A 6,769-nucleotide genomic window follows, 5' to 3' on the forward strand; every position below is an offset into this window, starting at 1 on the left:
TAGAACTGTGTGTTTGTCCCACTAAGTTAACCAGACCAGGAAATCAACAGGAAAGCTTAAATTCTTTTATTGATATTGGGCTATAATAAGAAGTTATTGCATATCAGATTGTGCTATACTTTCTTCCCCTTCTTATACTCCAGTGAATTAAGAAACTGTCTGTCTGAGTCACTTCTGAATATGATTTATCTGTTGTGAACTTAATGTATTTTTCACTCCTCATCACTTTGGTAATGGAGCTTACATATTTCCATCAAAGTCTTCTTTCTTTTTTTGGTTCCATGTCATTTTTTTTTTGGCCAGATTGTACGGATACCACCAGAAGACAGCTGCGAGCTGTTTCTCCCCAGCCTCCCACCATCATGGAAATCAAGGAAGTAACATCCCTACAGGAGTTGAACTGAATTCAAGGGAGACATTCCTGTCTCTTTTTACATCTTTACCTGATTCTCCGTGATTGAAGCTTCTCCCAGAGAATAAATATAGCTATCCCCATCCATAGGAGAGTGATGAATCCTATCACGCAACCGCCAGTGACCAGGATCTTAAACTTCTTCTTTGTATCTTTGGAGAGACATAAAATAGAGCTGAAAAAAGGAGCCATTCCAAAGCAGTCAAAAAAAGTCAAGATGGCAGCCTCCATTGTGTGGTTGAACCGTTACCCATGCTGCCCATGCGGGTTTCATAATTAGGGTTGCCAGGTGTCCACTATTTGAGCGTACAGTCCACTTTTTTCACATTATGTTCACTATTTTTTTTCACAAAATAGTGGACATTTTTTTTATTCAAAAGCTTTATGATGAAATGGTACGTAATCTAAAGCTGTACGGTCTACTTTTTTTACTACTTAACCCCCCCCCACTTGTCCGCTATTTTTTGGAAGTAGACCTGGCAACCCTATTCATAATTAAGATCTGGAACTTCAAACTGATAGAGCTGGCAGAGATGGCCAAATTAACTGTTTTAATTTTTTTTAAAAAGGAAAGTATCCAGTTTTGCTTCTATTTGGAAACCTCTTCTAGATTTTGTGTTTGAAACAGGAAAAAAAAATGAAATTTTGACTTTAGGTTTTGCTGATTAGATTCGATTGCTTTTATAGAAATGGCTACTACTCACTAAATATATAAAAGCAAAAAAGCTGAGGTTGTCATTTTATTCTGTATCTTACTGCACTGAAAAAGGCTGGAAGTTAAAGCCTTTTTTATTTTCCCTTTTACCCCCATTTCTTTTCCTTTCCTTTTCCCTTTCCCATTCCCCTATTATCATTATTTTCATTTCTATTTTATATTATGATAAATTTCAATAAAAAAAACCTAGAGAGCATATAATAAAAGTTGGAGCTTTCAATTGAACATCAAGACAAAATCTTGCAAGTTTGAAGTCAGAAACTTCCCACTGACATTTTTAATTGTTTGATGCATTGGGGCAGGCCCTTCCTATGTTTCTTTCTCTGACTGTTAAGCCACTGGGGACTCCTTCAGAAATAACATAGAATCCTAGGTCTGGAACGGAACCCAGAGGTCTTCTAGTCCAACCCCCTGATCAAAGCAGGAGACTTTTACCATTCCAGTCAAACAAATGTCCAGCCTATTTTTGAAAACCTCCAGTGATGGAGTATGCACAACTCTGGGGACGGAAGCTGTTCCGTTGATTAATTGTTTTCATTGTCAGAAAATTTCTCCTTACTTCTAGATAGGATCTCTCTTTAACAAGCTACCATCCATTATTTCTTGTCCTGCTCTTTCTTTCTGGAAAACCCAGATAGAGCTAGCAAAAGGCAGGACTAAAACTCACAGTTCTGGTTTGTTGGTTGGTTTGTTTGTTTGTTTGGCAAATTTATATGCTCCCCCAACTCACACACACTGACTCTGGGCAGCTTACAGCATTAAACATCCACAACATAAACCCTCAGAAAACCCCATCACCCCCAGTTCCCTCCTGCCCCCTTTAACCACCACACTACACTAAACTGATTAAATTAGTTTTCCTCTACAGATAGTCATCGACTTACGACTAGAACTGAACGCAACATTTCTTTTGCTAAGCGAGACATTTGTTAACTGAGGTTTGCCCCATTTTACAACTTTTCTTGCCACAGATGTTAAATGAATCACTGCAGTTGTTGTTAGTAACACAGTTCTTAAATGAATCTGGCTTCCCCATTGACTTTGCTTGTCAGAAGTTCACAAAAAGGTGATCACATGACCATGGGACACTGCAACCCTCATAAATAAAGTTTAATGAAGAGAAGGACATGATCGCAATGTTCCAATATCTCAGGAGCGGCCACAAAAAAGAGTGAGTCAAGCTATTCTCCAAAGCACCTGAAGGCACGACAAGAAGCAACGGATGGAAACTAATCAAGGAGAGAAGCAACCTGGAACTAAGGAGAAACTTCCTGACAAAACAATTAACCAGTGGAACAACCTGCCTCCAGAACCTGTGAATGCTCCAACGCTGGAAGTCTTTAAGAAGAAACTGGACAGCCATTTGTCTGAAATGGTATAGGGTTTCCTGCCTGAGCCGGGGGTTGGACTAGATGACCTCCAAGGTCCCTTCCAACTCTATTATTATTATTATTATTATTATTATTATTATTATTATTATTATTATACAGTTGCCAAGCATCTGGATTTTGATCACATAACCATGGGGATGTTGCAGCAGCTGTAAGTGTGAAAAAAGGTCATAAATCACTTTTTTCAGTGACATAACTTTGAATTGTCACTAAACTGTTGTAAGTCAAGGACTACCTGTATGGTAGTTTCAAATAAAGTGAGAGAGGGGGTTTCAACTGTGAAAACCCAGCTCTGTAATCCATACTGGTTCAGAACTAGCTTTGTATTGGAAAAACACCCTTGCGTTGAGTGCTTGAAGTGTTATGGATTGCTCCTACCTGTTTGAATTCATACTGAATCATAATCTATGCAAGTGGTAGCTCTGACATGGGCAGGGCATAAATCTTATACTCACCCAATGGTGCTGGGGTAGACCAGGGCGTTTCTTCAGACTCCAATGTCTCTGAAATTCTAAATTCATCTTCCAAGCAATACCCGTCAAACTGGGTAGGACATCTGGGATCGCTGCACTGCCAGAGACCATAATTCTGGGGACTGTCTTGGACTGTGATTGTAATTCTTAGGCCCACGGATATGTGATTAGAAGCTTTCTTCCCGTTTAAAGTCCAAACGATGGTAGAGCTGTCCTGAGTTTGGGCTTCCAGCTGGTCATCACAAGAATTGCAGGTCAGCTTTACCCCCTGTTTACTTCCATGGGGGTACTTGAGAAGGTTAACTTCCATCCCACGTCGTCGATTATCTGTCAGAAATACCAACATGTTATTCCTTGGAAGATTTGCAAATACAGAGGTAAGGATCCATGTCTATGGCGATTTCTAACACCCCCACCCCCACCAGGTCATGGCTGTCTCAAAGATGCTTTTCCAAAAGGCAATTGGCCTTTTCTTAGGTTTTTCATTTCGCTTCTTATCTGAGAAGCTTCTTCTGTTCTAACTGAAAAAAAGTTAAAAACTGAAGAAACTTCTCGGATGAGAAGCGAAATGTTTTCAAAGAAAAAAAAATCAAGAGAGTCCAATTGCCTTTTGGAAAAACCTCTTTGGGAAAGGTAAGGATATCTTTTTGGGAGACACTGGGATCTGAGTGAGAGGTTTAAGTTATCAGTTATTACCTGGTTACGTATAGAATTCCATACTGCATTTAGTGAAATACTCCCAATAAAAGGAGAGGTGGCGCTACAGGGAGAATAATAGAAGGAAATTTCTCCCCTTTATAGAATTGCAACTGCCTATCCAGCAAATCAAAATAATTTAGGAGAATCAGACAGGCAAAGATTCCTCATCTAATCATGAAGGAATCCATCAGAAGAAATAAATACTAGCAGAGCTTCTTCTTTTTTAATAGGTCAGTTAATGGCTACATAGGTAGTCCTCGAGTTACGATCACAATTGAGCCCAAATTTTCCTTTGCTAAGCAAGACAGTTGTTTAGTGAGTTTGCTGCATTCTTTCTTGCCATAGTTGCTAAGTGAATCACTGCAGTTGTTAAGCAAATCATTTGTTCATTAAGCAAATCTGGCTTCCCTCATTGATTTTAGCTTGCCTGGGAAGGCTACAAATGATGAGTTATCACATGACCCCGGGACAGTGCAACTGTCATAAGTACATGCCAGTTGCCAAGTGTCTCAATTTTGATCATATGATCATGGAGATGCTGCAACCCTTGTAAGTGTGAAAAACAGTCATAAGTCACTTTTTTCAATGATGTTATAAGTTCGAAGAGTCGCTAAACGAATAGTTATAAGTTGAGGACTACCTGTATCATCAACGATATCTAAAGAGAACCTTGTTGATTTGGGAAATATACTCGCTTGTCAATCAGATGCTGAGGATGTCAGCATGTCCTTGCTTTCCTGTCAAAGACAGGTGGAAGGGGGTGCTGGAGATCATCTAGACTTGGCTCAATAAAATCGCTGCAATAGAATATAGCAAATAAATGGCCAGGCTCCATTTAAGCCTCCAGTGAATGGGAGCCTATCTGTGCTTTTCTGTTATCAAACAATACAATACAGCCAATCTCACTGTATACATGTTATACTTTGATAATAAAGGTTCATTCATTCATTTGGAATATTTATTTGGATTTGTTCGTCCCACGTTTCTTTTTTCTCTACTTTATTTAGATTTTTTTTTACCTTGCCTTTATTATTTTTATAAATAACTCATGGCAGTGAACATACCTAATAAGAGCCGTAGTAGCACAGTGGTTAGAATGCAGTACTGCAGGCTAACTCACTGCTCACTCCAGGAGTTCGATCCTGACTGGCTCAAGGTTGACTCGGCCTTCCATCCTTCCGAGGTCGGTAAACAATCCGGACCCAGATGGTTGGGGGCAATATGCTGACTCTGTAAACCACTTAGAGAGGGCTGTAAACCACTGTGAAGTAGTATATACATCTAAATGCTAGTGCTACTTCTTCCTCTTTCTTTTTTCCCCACAACAACAACCCTGTGAGGTGAGTTGGGCTGAAAAGGAGTGACTGGTCCAAAGTCACCCCAGCCGGCTTTTATGGCTAAGGTGGGACTAGAACTCACAGACTCCTGCTTTCTATTCTGGTGTTTTAATCACTAGACCAGGGGTAGGCAACCTTGCCTCTTTTATGATTCGTGGACTTCAACTCCCAGAATTCCTGAGCCAGCCATGCTGAGGGGACAGGGAGAGGTTTCCAAGCTGAGCCATGCTGGCTCAGGAATTCTGGGAGTTGAAGTCCACGAGTCATAAAAGAGCCAAGGTTGCCTACCCCTGCATTAGACCATTCACTGATTCTTGCTGAGTCTTCCAGAGCAGCAAATGACAATTTTGGCCTGTCCTCTAAGGACAGCCTTTCAGATACTTAAAGATACCATTAATTTATTTAATTATTAGATATGTATCCTGTCTTTATTTTTGCTCAGTCAAGGTGACATGCATACATAATGTTGGTTGGCTGCAGAATTCTGGGAGTTGAAGTTCACACATATTAAAGTTGCCAAATCTGAAAAGTACTGGTCTAAAATTACAAGCTTGGACCATTCAGACACAGGGTGTGTATTAAGGCCTACACACTGACATTCCTTCAAGCCAACCACTGGCTAGGCCACCCAGATGTGTAGAAGTTTTCTGGAAGACATCAGTGCCATTTTCAAACAGTCTACTGCTATTTCCATCCATCTCAGGGCTCTTCAAACTTGGCCCTTTTATGACTTGTGGACTTCAACTCCCAGAATTCCTCAGCCAGGCATGCTGGCTGAGGAATTCTGGGAGTTGAAGTCCACAAGTCATAAAAGGGCCAAGTTTGGAGACCCCTGATACATCATTTGTTGCCATGAGGACATTCAATACAGTATCTATTTCCTAAAGCCCTAAAATGCCGCATTTTTTTATTACCAGATTTCACACTGACTGAGATAAAGGATGAGTTTCTTCTCCCATTGGAACAATAGAAAGTGCCGGAGTCATTCATATGTTGGAGCGGGATGGTGAGGATGGACCTTTCATTATTTTTTTCTAGCGTCAACTTTGATGGCCTTTGAAATCTCTCCAGGTTTTCATTAATGTTCATCCTGTTAGAAATCACACTGCAAATTTCTATCTGCTCCATTTTTAGGCCTGCACAGATGGGGTAATGAGGAATCCAGTACCATGTGAGTTTGACTCTGTTCGGGCCACATGGAATTTTAATCTCACCTCCAGCACTGACCTCCATGTCTGAAATTATGAGGATAAAAAAAATGTTAATTAATTAGTCTTTACCCATCGCAAAGCCAGCCCCAAATGCCCAAATCACAAATTTTCTGCGAACCTGAGGCATCTGTAGCAGGGGAGGGAGGGGACATCAGAACAGTCAAGATGGCAGCCTGGACCCCATGATCAAAATCCACACGTTTTTTACACCCTCCAAGGTGAACATCTTGGCCAACCTTAACTTCTGGCCAAGCCTCAGAACCACAGCAACAGAGAGGAAAAGCAATACTATTAAATATACAGGTAGTCCTCGACTTACGATCACTATTGAGCCCAGAATTTATGTTGCTAAGTGAGACATTTGTTAAGTGAGTTTTTCCCAGCTTACGACTTTTCTTGCCACATTTGTTAACTGAATCACTGCAATTATTAAAAGTAACATGGTTGTTAAGTGAATCTGACTTCCCCACTGACTTTGCCTGTCAGAAGGTCGCAAAAGGGGATCACATGACCCCGGGACACTGCAATCAT

At 40.5% G+C, this 6,769-nt stretch overlaps 1 long non-coding RNA gene across 1 annotated transcript; it reads right to left on the reverse strand.

The window, feature by feature from the left end:
* Positions 1–542: 542 nt before the first annotated feature.
* Positions 543–5,963, reverse strand: LOC107293290. The gene is made up of 3 exons (XR_001549021.1): positions 5,942–5,963; positions 2,974–3,318; positions 543–564 (listed from the first exon to the last, which is right to left on the reverse strand). It is a non-coding gene; the product is annotated as an uncharacterized LOC107293290 (long non-coding RNA).
* Positions 5,964–6,769: the final 806 nt, after the last annotated feature.

Source organism: Protobothrops mucrosquamatus, unplaced genomic scaffold (assembly GCF_001527695.2).
Source record: "Protobothrops mucrosquamatus isolate PMUCROS unplaced genomic scaffold, P.Mucros_1.0 scaffold1566, whole genome shotgun sequence".
NCBI lineage: Eukaryota > Metazoa > Chordata > Lepidosauria > Squamata > Viperidae > Protobothrops > Protobothrops mucrosquamatus.